Here is a 17,608-nt window from a genome sequence, read left to right as displayed (position 1 = left end):
CTATTTATTTTTTAAATATTATTATTATTATTATTATTGCAATCATAAAATGCCATTCGTACAGTGATCGGATGATGCGTGAGTCCTGAAAGAAGGTGCTTTATTCCTGAATGTTGGAGCCGCAGCATGCTTGTTTTCCAGTCTGAAGTGCAGCTCATGTGTTCTTCGCAGTGCTGCTCGGATGGTCGATTCTCAGACACGGTGTATTTTATCACAAGCTCTGCAATGAGGGAAGCAAAGAACAAGGGGCCTGTGTACTCCACAGGGATCAGGCCCTTGTAGTTGCCTTTGAATCCCGAGTAGGCACCATCGTGAAAATAAAAATGAAAAGCAAGTGGATGTAATTGTGTTGTGAGTTACAGAGGTGCTTGTACAAACTCACAGCATTCCCATTACTGGGGATTGTTCAATGCAGGGAGTGCTGTGGGACAGCATCACTAAGATGGGATGGGCACTTGCTTCTTTAAAAAGAAACTTGCTCAATAATATTGCAGATTTACATGCTTGTCCAGGTTAATACTGCACTTACCATGCTTTCACTGAGGTTTACTACATAACTCCATGAACACTGCGTTACAGTAATAATCCTCTGAACCAGAGTTTCTATTGCATGAAATATGAGTGTAATATAAAATGAATATTATTTTTGACAGGCTTTTTCAACAGATTATTCTTGATTTCTGTTGAGGTTTTCTGAGTTGTAAAATTGTAAAAGTTATTTGTCCGAATAAATGTTTGCTACAGTAGGTGGTGCTAGAGTACTTTGAAATAAAGCTGATAAAAACACATAGAGGCTTCATTAATATTATTCATCAGGCAGCTTTATTAGGAATTCAATTAAAACCAAATTAATTCATAAAAGTATGAATAGATATGTAGTCATTAACTATCCATTACCATTTTTAACAGGTGATACAATATAACAAATTGATTAAAACATTGATTGCATTTATATTAATGACAGCCTATAGACTCAAGCATTACAAACATACAGAAGTACTGTCATGCGTAATGCGAATGGAGAAGAAAGGGGGCAAGGGGGAGGAAGATAATTGTAAACTTGGCTGCTTTTCTGAAAGGAGAATCCGCACGTCATCCGCAAGCATGTAAAGGGTCCGTGTGTTATTCACCCATGTCGTTTCTTTGTTTCAGCCTCTCAGTCACGCGCAGAGAGGCTGAAACGGGAGTCGACCGTCTTAGAGCCTGGGGGAAGCGCTACCCTCAGCCATGGACAGTGCTAAAGACAGTGAAACAGCTGGGTCCCCCTGCCCCTATTGCAGCTGCATATTGCTCTGCAGCACCACTGTTCCTCTCACTAGGGGCTCTTGAGTTTATTCCTATCCATTCCAGGGAGAGTCTGTGTAGAATTGCTCTTCTCTGCCATCCTGCTCCTGTGATCATGGTGTTAACGAGTCCCCCGAGCTGCTCACCTCTGTCTGGCAAGTGAGGGAAACCTGGCTTGATCTCTACCTGAACCACAGCACACCAGATCAACATGCTATATATTAAAGTGAGGGGGCTCCACTGCAGCTCCATGATCCTGCTCTAGGATTAATTCAGCACTAACGTCATCAGACCGGTCTAACATGGGAAAAAAAATAACGTCACTTCAGGAATGGGTCAGTCCTGAGATAGGATTCACTCTAACTGTATAAAAAGAATAACGTCACTTCAAGAATGGGTCAGTCCTGAGGTAGGATTCACTCTAACTGTATAAAAAGAATAACGTCACTTCAGGAATGGGTCAGTCCTCAGGTAGGATTCACTCTAACTGTATAAAAAGAATAACGTCACTTCAGGAATGGGTCAGTCCTCAGGTAGGATTCACTCTAACTGTATAAAAAGAATAACGTCACTTCAAGAATGGGTCAGTCCTCAGGTAGGATTCACTCTAACTGTATAAAAAGAATAACGTCACTTCAAGAATGGGTCAGTCCTCAGGTAGGATTCACTCTAACTGTATAAAAAGAATAACGTCACTTCAGGAATGGGTCAGTCCTGAGATAGGATTCACTCTAACTGTATAAAAAGAATAACGTCACTTCAGGAATGGGTCAGTCCTCAGGTAGGATTCACTCTAACTGTATAAAAAGAATAATGTCACTTCAGGAATGGGTCAGTCCTCAGGTAGGATTCACTCTAACTGTATAAAAAGAATAACGTCACTTCAGGAATGGGTCAGTCCTGAGATAGGATTCACTCTAACTGTATAAAAAGAATAACGTCACTTCAGGAATGGGTCAGTCCTCAGGTAGGATTCACTCTAACTGTATAAAAAGAATAACGTCACTTCAGGAATGGGTCAGTCCTCAGGTAGGATTCACTCTAACTGTATAAAAAGATTAACGTCACTTCAGGAATGGGTCAGTCCTGAGATAGGATTCACTCTAACTGTATAAAAAGAATAACGTCACTTCAGGAATGGGTCAGTCCTCAGGTAGGATTCACTCTAACTGTATAAAAAGAATAACGTCACTTCAGGAATGGGTCAGTCCTCAGGTAGGATTCACTCTAACTGTATAAAAAGAATAACGTCACTTCAGGAATGGGTCAGTCCTGAGATAGGATTCACTCTAACTGTATAAAAAGAATAACGTCACTTCAGGAATGGGTCAGTCCTGAGATAGGATTCACTCTAACTGTATAAAAAGAATAACGTCACTTCAGGAATGGGTCAGTCCTCAGGTAGGATTCACTCTAACTGTATAAAAAGAATAACGTCACTTCAGGAATGGGTCAGTCCTCAGGTAGGATTCACTCTAACTGTATAAAAAGAATAACGTCACTTCAGGAATGGGTCAGTCCTGAGATAGGATTCACTCTAACTGTATAAAAAGAATAACGTCACTTCAAGAATGGGTCAGTCCTCAGGTAGGATTCGCTGTAAATGTAGCTCAGCATTCTACTAAACACTTCTTTCATGACTTGAAACATTATCAGAAGATTCAGCAGCTTGTTGTGGTCATTAACCAACACTTTCTATTACTGACAAATGCCAGGAATCTCAATCTCTCTCTCTCTCTCTCTCTCTCTCTCTCTCTCTCTCTCTCTCTCTCTCTCTCTCTCTCTCTCTCTCTCTCTCTCTCTCTCTCTCTCAAATTCAAATTCAAATTGGCTTTATTGGCATGACAATAAAAATGTGTGTTATCTTTGCAACCTCGGACACAATGAAATGTTTTCATTGTGGCGAAGAAGGGCATATGAAGCAAGCCTGCCCTAAGCTCAGATCAGCGGCTGCGGTGGAGGGCAGCGCTGAAAGGCAGGGGGCTGGTCAGGCTGAGGGTGTTCGGGGAGCACAGGTGGAGGAGTCGGCGGAGACGCCCGTGCCTGCGCCCCGAGTTAAGAAGAGGATTGCTGCAGAGGAGCAGTCTACAGTAGAGGATCCTCCTACAGAGTCAACCGTACAGGAACCCCCTACCGATCCTGAGGGGAGCTTTACTGCTGTGATTAAAAAAAAGAAAATGCAGAAAAGATCTGAAGCAGTGGTCGTGGGGGAGTCTATCTGGGGCCCTGTGGTGGCTCACAAAGGTAGCGGCGAGCCTCAACTCGCTGCTCCTGGGGAGCCGAGCCATGGCTCGCTGGTTGGTGGTGATGCGGGGTCTCAGCCCAGTGCTGCCGCTGTCGGAGAGTCGGGGCCGGGGGAGTTGAAATTCCACTTTTCTTTCCTGACTTGAAATTGTTTTTAGCCTCTGCTAATGTACTGTTAAGAAAAGCAAGTTTAGAGGAATTTGACAGGAAAAAGAGGTTTCATTTGAAAAAGTTTGTAAGCACTGCAAGAAAAATGGTTGAGCAATCAAAAGGTTTTTAATGGATCAATTCAATTTTAAAGCTTTTACCCTTGTTTTTTGTATTTATTTATTGCTATTTTATTTTTTTTCCTTTATGGATAAGTTTTTAGTGAGTTCTTTAAATATAAATGGTTGCCGTGATGATTTTAAGAGAGCCCAATTTTTTAATTTTATTTAGTTTAAAAAAGCCAATTTTATTCTATTGCAGGAGACCCACTCTGACAGCAGCAATGAAGCGCACTGGCTGTCAGAGTGGAAGGGGAAGGCGATTTTAAGTCACGGCTCTAATGTTAGTGCGGGGCTGGCAGTTTTATTCTCTCCGGGGCTGGGAGTAGACGTGGTGTCTGTAGAGGAAGTTGTACAAGGGAGGCTTTTAAAAATTGAATTAAAATTAAATGGTGTTTTTATTGATTTTTTAATATCTATGCTCCTAATTTGTATAATGACAGGATTTTATTTTAAAAAAACTCAACCAGGTTTTAGAGAAGTGTGATCCAGAGCATTTTATTTTGGTGGGAGGGGATTTTAACTGTACCCTGGATTTTAATTATGACAGAAATCATGATGAACCCAATCTGCGAGAGAGCTGGCTGGCGTGCTGACAAAATTTGATTTAGTTGACATCTGGAGAAATTTACATAATCGATCTAAACAATATACTTGGATTAAATTAAATAATGGTCAACTGTCTGGAGCACGGTTAGATAGATTTTACACCCAAAAGCACCACCTTAATAGAATTATTGGCAGCAGTATTCATCCCACTTCTCTATCTGATCATCACCTCATCACAGCTGTTTTGTGTTTACCCACTGCACAGCACTCCAAATCCTATTGGCACTTTAATATTAAATTATTACAAGACACACAGTTTAAGGAAACATTCAAACTATTTTGGAATAACTGGAGAAAAGAAAAGAGATGTTTTTCTAATTTGAGACAGTGGTGGGATGTGGGGAAAATCCAAATTAAAATATTCTGTCAGCAATTCACCCAGAACGTCACTAGTGAGTTGAATGCAGTGGCCAGCCAGCTAGAGAATGAGATTTTAGAGATTGAGAGAGAGGGGGGAGAGAGGTCTCCAGCCCTGCGGAGCTTCGTCAGGCCGCGGTGACATTTTATTCAGAACTGTACCAGGCTGAGGGCTGCGACCAGCAGGAGACGGAGCGGCTGTTGGAAGGTCTCCCTCACCTGGGTGAGAAGGAAAGCCGCGGCCTGGACACCGTCATCACACTGGAGGAGCTCACAACCGCCGTCACACAGCTCTCCAATGGAACAGCACCTGGGCTGGATGGGCTTCCTGCTGAATTCTATAAACATTTCTGGAGTTGCATTGGAAATGATCTATACCAGGTGCTGAATGAATGTGTGGCGGAGGGAGAGCTGCCTCTGAGCTGCCACAGGGCAGTACTGACTTTACTGCCCAAAAAAGGAGACCTCTGTGAGCTGAAGAACTGGCGTCCTGTGTCGTTGCTGTGCTGCGATTATCAGGCAGCTTTATTAGGAATTCAATTAAAACCAAATTAATTCATAAAAGTATGAATAGATATGTAGTCATTAACTATCCATTACCATTTTTAACAGGTGATACAATATAACAAATTGATTAAAACATTGATTGCATTTATATTAATGACAGCCTATAGACTCAAGCATTACAAACATACAGAAGTACTGTCATGCGTAATGCGAATGGAGAAGAAAGGGGGCAAGGGGGAGGAAGATAATTGTAAACTTGGCTGCTTTTCTGAAAGGAGAATCCGCACGTCATCCGCAAGCATGTAAAGGGTCCGTGTGTTATTCACCCATGTCGTTTCTTTGTTTCAGCCTCTCAGTCACGCGCAGAGAGGCTGAAACGGGAGTCGACCGTCTTAGAGCCTGGAGGAAGCGCTACCCTCAGCCATGGACAGTGCTAAAGACAGTGAAACAGCTGGGTCCCCCTGCCCCTATTGCAGCTGCATATTGCTCTGCAGCACCACTGTTCCTCTCACTAGGGGCTCTTGAGTTTATTCCTATCCATTCCAGGGAGAGTCTGTGTAGAATTGCTCTTCTCTGCCATCCTGCTCCTGTGATCATGGTGTTAACGAGTCCCCCGAGCTGCTCACCTCTGTCTGGCAAGTGAGGGAAACCTGGCTTGATCTCTACCTGAACCACAGCACACCAGATCAACATGCTATATATTAAAGTGAGGGGGCTCCACTGCAGCTCCATGATCCTGCTCTAGGATTAATTCAGCACTAACGTCATCAGACCGGTCTAACATGGGAAAAAAAATAACGTCACTTCAGGAATGGGTCAGTCCTGAGATAGGATTCACTCTAACTGTATAAAAAGAATAACGTCACTTCAAGAATGGGTCAGTCCTGAGATAGGATTCACTCTAACTGTATAAAAAGAATAACGTCACTTCAAGAATGGGTCAGTCCTGAGATAGGATTCACTCTAACTGTATAAAAAGAATAACGTCACTTCAGGAATGGGTCAGTCCTCAGGTAGGATTCACTCTAACTGTATAAAAAGAATAACGTCACTTCAAGAATGGGTCAGTCCTGAGATAGGATTCACTCTAACTGTATAAAAAGAATAACGTCACTTCAGGAATGGGTCAGTCCTCAGGTAGGATTCACTCTAACTGTATAAAAAGAATAACGTCACTTCAGGAATGGGTCAGTCCTCAGGTAGGATTCACTCTAACTGTATAAAAAGAATAACGTCACTTCAGGAATGGGTCAGTCCTGAGATAGGATTCACTCTAACTGTATAAAAAGAATAATGTCACTTCAGGAATGGGTCAGTCCTCAGGTAGGATTCACTCTAACTGTATAAAAAGAATAACGTCACTTCAGGAATGGGTCAGTCCTCAGGTAGGATTCACTCTAACTGTATAAAAAGAATAATGTCACTTCAGGAATGGGTCAGTCCTGAGATAGGATTCACTCTAACTGTATAAAAAGAATAACGTCACTTCAAGAATGGGTCAGTCCTGAGATAGGATTCACTCTAACTGTATAAAAAGAATAACGTCACTTCAGGAATGGGTCAGTCCTCAGGTAGGATTCACTCTAACTGTATAAAAAGAATAACGTCACTTCAGGAATGGGTCAGTCCTCAGGTAGGATTCACTCTAACTGTATAAAAAGAATAACGTCACTTCAGGAATGGGTCAGTCCTGAGATAGGATTCACTCTAACTGTATAAAAAGAATAACGTCACTTCAAGAATGGGTCAGTCCTCAGGTAGGATTCGCTGTAAATGTAGCTCAGCATTCTACTAAACACTTCTTTCATGACTTGAAACATTATCAGAAGATTCAGCAGCTTGTTGTGGTCATTAACCAACACTTTCTATTACTGACAAATGCCAGGAATCTCAATCTCTCTCTCTCTCTCTCTCTCTCTCTCTCTCTCTCTCTCTCTCTCTCTCTCTCTCTCTCTCTCTCTCTCTCTCTCTCTCTCAAATTCAAATTCAAATTCAAATTGGCTTTATTGGCATGACAATAAAAATGTGTGTTATCTTTGCAACCTCGGACACAATGAAATGTTTTCATTGTGGCAAAGAAGGGCATATGAAGCAAGCCTGCCCTAAGCTCAGATCAGCGGCTGCGGTGGAGGGCAGCGCTGAAAGGCAGGGGGCTGGTCAGGCTGAGGGTGTTCGGGGAGCACAGGTGGAGGAGTCGGCGGAGACGCCCGTGCCTGCGCCCCGAGTTAAGAAGAGGATTGCTGCAGAGGAGCAGTCTACAGTAGAGGATCCTCCTACAGAGTCAACCGTACAGGAACCCCCTACCGATCCTGAGGGGAGCTTTACTGCTGTGATTAAAAAAAAGAAAATGCAGAAAAGATCTGAAGCAGTGGTTGTGGGGGAGTCTATCTGGGGCCCTGTGGTGGCTCACAAAGGTAGCGGCGAGCCTCAACTCGCTGCTCCTGGGGAGCCGAGCCATGGCTCGCTGGTTGGTGGTGATGCGGGGTCTCAGCCCAGTGCTGCCGCTGTCGGAGAGTCGGGGCCGGGGGAGTTGAAATTCCACTTTTCTTTCCTGACTTGAAATTGTTTTTAGCCTCTGCTAATGTACTGTTAAGAAAAGCAAGTTTAGAGGAATTTGACAGGAAAAAGAGGTTTCATTTGAAAAAGTTTGTAAGCACTGCAAGAAAAATGGTTGAGCAATCAAAAGGTTTTTAATGGATCAATTCAATTTTAAAGCTTTTACCCTTGTTTTTTGTATTTATTTATTGCTATTTTATTTTTCTTCCTTTATGGATAAGTTTTTAGTGAGTTCTTTAAATATAAATGGTTGCCGTGATGATTTTAAGAGAGCCCAATTTTTTTATTTTATTTAGTTTAAAAAAGCCAATTTTATTCTATTGCAGGAGACCCACTCTGACAGCAGCAATGAAGCGCACTGGCTGTCAGAGTGGAAGGGGAAGGCGATTTTAAGTCACGGCTCTAATGTTAGTGCGGGGCTGGCAGTTTTATTCTCTCCGGGGCTGGGAGTAGACGTGGTGTCTGTAGAGGAAGTTGTACAAGGGAGGCTTTTAAAAATTGAATTAAAATTAAATGGTGTTTTTATTGATCTTTTTAATATCTATGCTCCTAATTTGTATAATGACAGGATTTTATTTTTTAAAAAACTCAACCAGGTTTTAGAGAAGTGTGATCCAGAGCATTTTATTTTGGTGGGAGGGGATTTTAACTGTACCCTGGATTTTAATTATGACAGAAATCATGATGAACCCAATCTGCGAGAGAGCTGGCTGGCGTGCTGACAAAATTTGATTTAGTTGACATCTGGAGAAATTTACATAATCGATCTAAACAATATACTTGGATTAAATTAAATAATGGTCAACTGTCTGGAGCACGGTTAGATAGATTTTACACCCAAAAGCACCACCTTAATAGAATTATTGGCAGCAGTATTCATCCCACTTCTCTATCTGATCATCACCTCATCACAGCTGTTTTGTGTTTACCCACTGCACAGCACTCCAAATCCTATTGGCACTTTAATATTAAATTATTACAAGACACACAGTTTAAGGAAACATTCAAACTATTTTGGAATAACTGGAGAAAAGAAAAGAGATGTTTTTCTAATTTGAGACAGTGGTGGGATGTGGGGAAAATCCAAATTAAAATATTCTGTCAGCAATTCACCCAGAACGTCACTAGTGAGTTGAATGCAGTGGCCAGCCAGCTAGAGAATGAGATTTTAGAGATTGAGAGAGAGCTGGGTGGTCAGAGCACGGAAGGGGCTTATCGCAGTTTGAAAGAGAGGAAACAGCGCCTGGGCAGCCTGCTGGAGGAGAAGGTCAAGGGGTCCCTGGTAAGAACAAGATTTGTGGAATTAAGAGACATGGACGCCCCCCACGACCTTCTTCTTCAGCTTGGAGAAGAAAGAAGCTGAAAGAAAACAAATGCTTACACTGAGGCTGCCCGGGGGGAGAGAGGTCTCCAGCCCTGCGGAGCTTCGTCAGGCCGCGGTGACATTTTATTCAGAACTGTACCAGGCTGAGGGCTGCGACCAGCAGGAGACGGAGCGGCTGTTGGAAGGTCTCCCTCACCTGGGTGAGGAGGAAAGCCGCGGCCTGGACACCGTCATCACACTGGAGGGGCTCACAACCGCCGTCACACAGCTCTCCAATGGAACAGCACCTGGGCTGGATGGACTGCCTGCTGAATTCTATAAACATTTCTGGAGTTGCATTGGAATTGATCTATACCAGGTGCTGAATGAATGTGTGGCGGAGGGAGAGCTGCCTCTGAGCTGCCGCAGGGCAGTACTGACTTTACTACCCAAAAAAGGAGACCTCTGTGAGCTGAAGAACTGGCGTCCTGTGTCGTTGCTGTGCTGCGATTATAAGGTCTTTTCCAAAGCTCTGGCCGGCCGTTTTAGGGAGTGTATGGGTACTGTGGTGCACAATGACCAGACATACTGTGTACCAAAACACTCAATTTTTGATAATTTGTTTTTAATCAGAGATCTTTTTAATGTATCTAAGCTTTTTAACTTAGATTTTGGGCTAGTGTCGCTTGACCAGGAGAAGGCTTTTGACAGGGTAGACCATGGCTTTTTATTTCGCACCCTAGAGGCATTTGGTTTTGGTCCTGTTTTTATTTCTTATATTAAAATTTTATATTCTAATATTTTTAGCCTTGTCAAGATTAATAATTGTCTAAGCCAGCCCTTCCCAGTGTAGAGAGGGATTAGACAGGGCTGCTCTCTGTCAGGGATGCTCTACGCCATCTCCATTGAACCGCTGCTACACCAGCTGAGGGAGCGTCTCGCTGGCCTGGCCATACCTACCTTCCCCTCCACCCAGCCCGCCCATCTCTCAGCGTACGCTGATGACCTGAATGTGTTTGTAACCAGCGATAAAGACGTGGCGGTGCTGGAGTAATGCATGAGGAGCTTTGAAAGAGCCTCCTCAGCACGGGTGAATTGGGCCAAACATGGAGCGTTCCTTGCAAGGAGCTGGCTGAGAAAGCCTCCTCCGTCCCTGCCACAGAAGCTGGAGTGGAACAGAACTGGATTAAAAGTGCTGGGGGTGTACTTAGAAACTGAGGCATTCATGCAGCGAAATTGGGAGGGGGTGCTGGAGAAGGTAGCAGGAAGGCTACAGAGCTGGCAGTGGCTGCTGAACCGCCTCTCCTTCAGGGGGAGGGTCCTTGTGATTAACAACTTGGTAGCGTCCATGCTGTGGCACAGATTAATGTGTCTAGACCCTCCCCCAGGGCTGCTGGAGCAGGTCCAGAAAAAACTAGTTAATTTTTTTTGGGATGGAAACCACTGGCTGAAACCAGCAGTACTGTACCTGCCCCGAGACGAAGGAGGGCAGGGACTGATTGACATCCCCTCCCGGGTCACTGCATTCAGATTGCAGGCAGCCCAGAGACTGCTGTACACCCCTGAGCTGAGCTGGAGAGGCATGGCTTTGTCCCTCCTCAAGAGGGTTGGGGGGCTTGGCTTAGACAGACAGCTGTTTTTAATGACCCCCAGTAAAGTTATTAGAACTGAGCTGGAAAGCTTTTACAGTAACATGTTAAATGCCTGGGGGTTAATTAAGATTTTAAGGACAGATGAAAGCCTCTGTACATGTTTTATTTTTGAGGAGCCTTTTTTAATAGAATTTTTAACATTGATGCTTTTAATTCAAAACAGCTTTTTTTAGTGTTTCTACAGGCCGGAGTCACAACACCTGGGTCACCTGGTAGACTGGACTGAGTGGCGATGGAAGACTGGGGCCGAGTTGACTGCAGTGTTGGGGGGGGGGGGGGGGAGCGATCCGGGATGCTGTTATCCCTGGATGAAGAGACCAATTTACAGTTTCACTCTGCAGAGAAGAGGCAGCTGTACGGCACTGTGGTTAAGACCCGGCATTATCACAGACTTAAAGACCTGACTGATACCAAGTGGAGGGCTCACCTGGCGATGGAGGAGTCTGTGCGGCCGTCCTGGAGGGTGGTGTACAAGCTGCCTCTGCCCAAGCGCTCCGGGGACCTGCAGTGGCGAGTGTTACATGGCATTGTCGCCACGAACCGCTGGCTGAGCCGAGTTGACCCAGGTGTGAGGGAGCAGTGCCCCTTCTGTCTCTCTGTGGAAACTGGGTTTCACCTTTTTACAGACTGCCCACGACTCCGGCCTTTTTTTATTTTTCTAGAAGGCCTGCTGATGAACCTCGGGGTGTGTTTTACTAAAGAGTTATTAATTTTAAGTATTAAGTATTCTTTTAAATATCGTCATCGGTGTCCCTGATAAATTTTCTCCTGGGTCAAGCGAAGCTGGCGATTTTAAAATCCCGTAAGAACAGATTATCCAGCACTGGTATAGATGATGCCCTGTGTGTTTTTAGAGTTCTGGTTGTAAACAGGGTAAAAGCTGATTTTTCTTATTACAGCATAATGAATGATATGGATACTTTTATGATGAGGTGGTGTATTGAGGATGGGGTGTGTGCAGTGGGTGAAGATGGCATGCTAATTTTTAATTTTTAAAATTGTTGGTGTGTTTTTAGTTTTTTTTTGTTGCTATTTTTAGAATGTTTCAGTTATTTATCTGTGTTTTATTCTTGTTCTATTATGATCAGTGCTGGAATTTACTAGTTTTATTTTTGTTATTTTAATGTTTTGTTGTTTTTCTTTTTGTGTTGTTCAATAAAGAGATTTAAAATCAAATCTCTCTCTCTCTCTCTCTCTCTCTCTCTCTCTCTCTCTCTCTCTCTCATTTTTTTTTTTTGTAATGTCACCACAGAGTAATGTTTGCTCTCTGGGACGAGCTGTCATGAAGAATGAAACTCTAATTTCTTTACAAACAACAAACAGCCTCCCAATGGACGCCCTCTTCCACTTCTGCTCCAGCCTGTTCTTGTTAATCCACACTGAGCCACACTTGTGTCAAACACAAACATGAATCACCCTTCCACTGCCCAGGACCAGTGTCTCGGCACTTTCGTGAGAAACACAGGAGAGTCTTACAGAGTAGCTAAAAATACATGTTGCAGTGCTGTGTACTTGGGTTGAGTTTTTTGTTGTTAGAAGCTGTTAGACATTGCAAAGTTTTTAAATGGGGTGCAGTTATTTGCAGAGATGGGCACTTCTTCAGGAATCTGCTGAGGGTGAGATAGATGTACCCTCCTCAATACAATACAATATGTTCCTTGGTTTGAAATTGCTGTTTAAGAAACTAAAGATGCAATACAATATAATCCAGCAGCCACTGTTTCAGTACGGTGGATTATTGTTGTCTTTACTGTGGCACTGGAAAGCTTAAATGTGTAATAAACTAGTCTAGCAAGAGCAAACCTTCACAGCACATATAGGCTTTCTGAACATCAGAGCTTGTCGGCTCCGAGTGGCTGATTGATCCCACGACTGATCCCGATGTTCAGCAGCAACACCTTGGTAACTTCCCTGGATACCATGGTATCCCACACTGCACCTTGTGTCTCCTGTGCCTTCGTTAGCAACATATCCAATGAGTGCAGAGCAGCAGGTTGCGTGTCAGTGACATTGGCATGATTATTGCCATCCTACTCAATACATGGTCCTCAATCTGAATGAGTTGTGTTACAATATGAGCGTCTGCTTGAAATCTCAATGAAGACTTGTTATAGTTGCAAATATATTCCTTCCAGTTTGCAAACTGCATGTGCTGTCGTGACTGTGTGCTGCTTCGTGTATTTTAAATGATTCATTTCATTTTTCTTTTTTTTTTTGCCTTGCAAAGGAGAAACAAAAACTCATTGGACATAACTGAGGTAAATAAAGCGCAGTTGATGCTATTGATTTGAAATGTATCCTGCCAATAATACCAGGACAATGATGATGGGTTATCTTTGTATCTTTGGCATGGTTTTTATGAATCTATACTGTCAGCACCCACAGTCATGGCTAACAATAAACTCTATACAGGAACAAACTAGGGCACTGTCAATTCCAATTGTTTAAAAGCCATTCTGCATAATTACTGCATTAAACTGGATGCATTTCAAAATGTATTGTCTGCTGATAGATTAGGAGATATGAGCGTTCTTACCGAAGAAACAAAATGAAGAGGAGTCCAGTTTAAATACAGAGGCTAACTTGAACAAAACATACAGCAAATGAAGATGTGTTTATACAAAGGGAGTCCAGTTTAAATACAGAGGCTAACTTGAACTTTTTGGTCATTTAAAACTGTGAAAAAGAACAACAAAATAAAATTTTGTTAAACTAATAAAAAAAACTAATCAACAAAAAGCCTGTTCAGCCAGCATCAGACCCCTACTTAGGGATTATTAACAGATACAAGCTGATCACATCATCGACACGGGGTTCAATTTCTTTACAGACTTTAATGTATTAATTGAAATTTGTTTTTAAATTAATTACTATATATTAGAACATGCAACACTGTTTAGCTTGTGAGTAAACTAATTGTTAACTAATTATGATATCCTTCAGAAAGTTACTGCAGCGTGCAGGGCTCTACCTATCTGTGTCTCCCTGGTACCTCAAAGTAACTGCAGTGTGCAGGGCTCTACCTATCTGTGTCTCCCTGGTACCTCAGAGTAACTGCAGTGTGCAGGGCTCTACCTATCTGTGTCTCCCTGGTACCTCAGAGTAACTGCAGCGTGCAGGGCTCTATCTATCTGTGTCTCCCTGGTACCTCAGAGTAACTGCAGTGGGCAGGGCTCTACCTATCTGTGTCTCCCTGGTACCTCAGAGTAACTGCAGTGTGCAGGGCTCTATCTATCTGTGTCTCCCTGGTACCTCAGAGTAACTGCAGCGTGCAGGGCTCTACCTATCTGTGTCTCCCTGGTACCTCAGAGTAACTGCAGTGTGCAGGGCTCTACCTATCTGTGTCTCCCTGGTACCTCAGAGTAACTGCAGCGTGCAGGGCTCTACCTATCTGTGTCTCCCTGGTACCTCAGAGTAACTGCAGTGTGCAGGGCTCTACCTATCTGTGTCTCCCTGGTACCTCAGAGTAACTGCAGCATGCAGGGCTCTACCTATCTGTGTCTCCCTGGTACCGGCAGTTTATAAAGATGAGCAATTTCACTTCATAGCTGCAATATCTTGTCTTTTTAGCAACTAAATTGTTCACTGGTGGCTGAACCTGCCCCCAGGTTCCTGAAAGTGTGAGTGAAACCCCATTGCGTACTGGTTATATCTGTCAGCTCTCAACACCACTGACACCCCTGGCAATAACTTCACTTCAGCAGTAATTATTATAGGAGCAGACATCTAGACATGCTGGTAAAGAAGAGGCAAATACGGTTACAGGTGACACCATGATCAAGTGACGTATAGTCTTTAAATGACAGAATAAAACAAAGCAGTTTTATATTCATATTTACAGTTCATCCATATAAAAGCCATCTTTTCACTGGTGTGGGAAGTGTAGCAGCAGAAAGACAGATCTGTGATATTATTTAAGGATGGGGAGCCAGCTTTGTTGCTGTAGTTTATATTCCCATCAGCTGGGCTGATAAACTGCAGATGACTGTCATGACTGTGCACGGTTTCATAACCTGGGCTTCAGCACATTGTATAATTGTAGTTTTGAATACAGAAATGCTGAATCGAGGGGTCTCCGAGTGGCTTACCTGGTAAAAGCACAGCCACGTGGTGTGCAGGGTGAGTCAGGTTTGGTTCTGGCTGTGTGGAGTCACTGGTCTTTGCTGGGGTTCCGAAGGGATTGGCTGTCGCATTGACTCTGCTGCTCCCATGGGTGAGGGAGTCAAAACTGACTGCTTCTCATCATGCTACAGCGGACCCTGCTGGCCAGGCGCCCAGTGAGCTCACAGCAGACACCTGCAGGGCTGGCCTTTGTCCTCCAGAGGCCAGTGACATCCGTTCTCGAGTTCCTGGGTGTAGAAGAGGAAGCTGCCTCGGTCGAAGGATCGGAGGACGCCGACTGAACCTTCAGTTCTCCCGAGCGGTGTGGGGAACAGCTGCGGTGAGGGGAAAAAATAATAATGGCACATTCTAAACTGGGGAGAAAATAATTGGGCACGTAAATACAGTCATGTAGTGGGATTCTGTGCTGTGATGAAGACAAACCACAAAGAAACAAAGGTGTGCAGAGCTGTGGTTGGCAACACCTGTGCAAAATGTGACAGCTGTTCACAGTTATTCTGGTCTCTCCCTATACATTATAAACACATAGTCATTACACAACACATCTTGAGAAGAGTGCTGTCTGTTTTTTTCTCTAAGTTGTTAAATTCCCACTTTGGCACAGAAAGTCTCCCAGCAGGAAAGCCAGTGGAGTTGTGGAAGGAGGCTGCGTTTACATACAGTCTCAGTGGAAAGTGACGCATTGAATCCAGCCTAATTCGAGATCTGTCAGAGTGCTGGAACCTTATCTGCAGAATCAGGGAAAGAAAGGGCATTGCATGTCTCACGCACTGCTATAGATCAACAGACTAGACTGACAGAATGACCGGCGCTATTTCCTTTATTCTCCCACGTCACCAGGTACTTTGGATTCCGTGCTGCCCCCCCACGACCCCCAGAAGACCGACAACCAAGGACCACAGACCAGGTAAGTAAAATCTCAGTTCACTTTAATACAGAGATCACACACATTAAAAAAAAAAACTGTAGCACAATAGGAATCATATATACTGTATATACAAATATCTACATGCACACCAAACCACTCATAAGTGACTTAACTAGTCCATTATATATCCACCATACACACGCATTAGCAGCACCTCTAATATATGAACCCAGTATCTACAATACAGTTAGTTTAACAACTGTTAGCAGCAAGTTAATCATGGGTAATATAGGTAACAAAATGACTCTTTACCAGCAAGTTAATAATTAATAGTATGCCTAATATAGGTAAACAAAATAACTCAATAGCAGCAAGTTGATAAGTATTAGTATGCATAATATATGTAACAAAAATGACTCTTTAGCAGCAAGTTAATTATTATTAATATAAACAAAGTAAATTCAAAAACTTATATAGCAGCACAGTAAACAAAAAGGTCTGTGCAAGCCAGGACTGTCACGATAGTCACCCATGCCCTCTTCCAGAATCCAATGAGACAATTCCCTTGGCTCAGCCAAACCCGCGGACATCCAGGGCCAGGCGGCCCACTCCTCTTCGCTCGCAAGCCAACAAGAGGCGCATGCACCCGTTAGAACTGAAGGGCAGGGTCTCTCGCCAAAGAGCAGTGTGGAGTAGTGGTCAGGGCTCTGGACTCTTGACCGGAGGGTCGTGGGTTCAATCCCCAGTGGGGGACACTGCTGTTGTACCCTTGAGCAAGGTACTTTACCTAGATTGCTCCAGTAAAAACCCAACTGTATAAATGGGTAATTGTATGTAAAAATAATGTGATATCTGTATAATGTGAAATAATGTATAATGTGATATGTTGTAACAATTGTATGTCGCCCTGGATAAGGGCGTCTGCTAAGAAATAAATAATAATAATAATAATAATAATAAAAAGAGAAAAGCCCTTCCAAGTGCCCCACAAAACCTTCGGCCCAGGTACCTGCGGATATAAATCGACAAAAATGGTGAGAAATGCAATTGCTATGCTGCTATTACTCTTGCTTCCATGAAAAAAAATATAGAGAGAGAGAAAAGGCACTTTACAGAGCGTTTAAAAGGGACCAAGAACAAAGTACACAGAAAGAGTACTTAGAACTCCAAATGCAAGACAAAAAGGAAGTTAGAAAGGCCAAGAGAGAGATAGAAATGAACATTGCCAAGGGGGCTAAAACCAATTCCAAAAAGTTTTTCCAATATTATAACAGCAAGAGAACATTCAAGGAGGAGGTAACATGTCTAAGAGATACAAATGGCAACATTATAGATGAAGAAAAAAAATAGCAAATATATTAAATGATTACTTTTCACAGGTTTTTACAAAGGAGGACACGGACAACATGCCCCACATGTCAACCTGTTTCTATCCAATTTTAAATAACTTTAGCATAACAGAGGCAGAAGTGTTAAAGGGACTAGGAGCTCTTAAAATAAACAAATCCCCTGGGCCGGATCAGATCCTCCCAATAGTACTCACAGAAATGAAAGAAGTTATTTACAAACTGCTAACCAAGATCATGCAACAGTCTCTTGACACAGGGGTTGTACCAACAGACTGGAAAATTGCAAATGTAATACCAATCCACAAAAAGGGAGACAAAACCGAACCAGGTAACTACAGACCAATAAACCTGACTTCTATTATATGTAAACTTATGGAAACTATAATAAGATCCAAAATGGAAAATTACCTATATGGTAACAGTATCCTGGGTGACAGTCAGCATGGTTTTAGGAAAGGGTGATCTTGCCTAACTAACCTGCTTGATTTTTT

The 17,608-nt window shown here is 43.1% G+C and overlaps 1 long non-coding RNA gene across 1 annotated transcript in view; it reads left to right on the top strand.

The window, feature by feature from the left end:
• LOC117411564 (uncharacterized) overlaps window positions 1-17,608 on the top strand; it is a 68,909-nt gene that overhangs the window by 3,913 nt on the left and 47,388 nt on the right. Inside the window, exon 2 of the long non-coding RNA XR_009328820.1 lies at window positions 15,741-15,807. This is a non-coding gene — a long non-coding RNA (uncharacterized LOC117411564). The remainder of the gene's footprint in view (window positions 1-15,740; window positions 15,808-17,608) is intronic.

Source organism: Acipenser ruthenus, chromosome 6 (genome assembly GCF_902713425.1).
Source record: "Acipenser ruthenus chromosome 6, fAciRut3.2 maternal haplotype, whole genome shotgun sequence".
NCBI classification, from domain to species: Eukaryota; Metazoa; Chordata; class Actinopteri; order Acipenseriformes; family Acipenseridae; genus Acipenser; species Acipenser ruthenus.
Note: the sequence above shows the minus strand (reverse complement) of the source record. Positions and strands in the feature narration are given on the sequence as shown.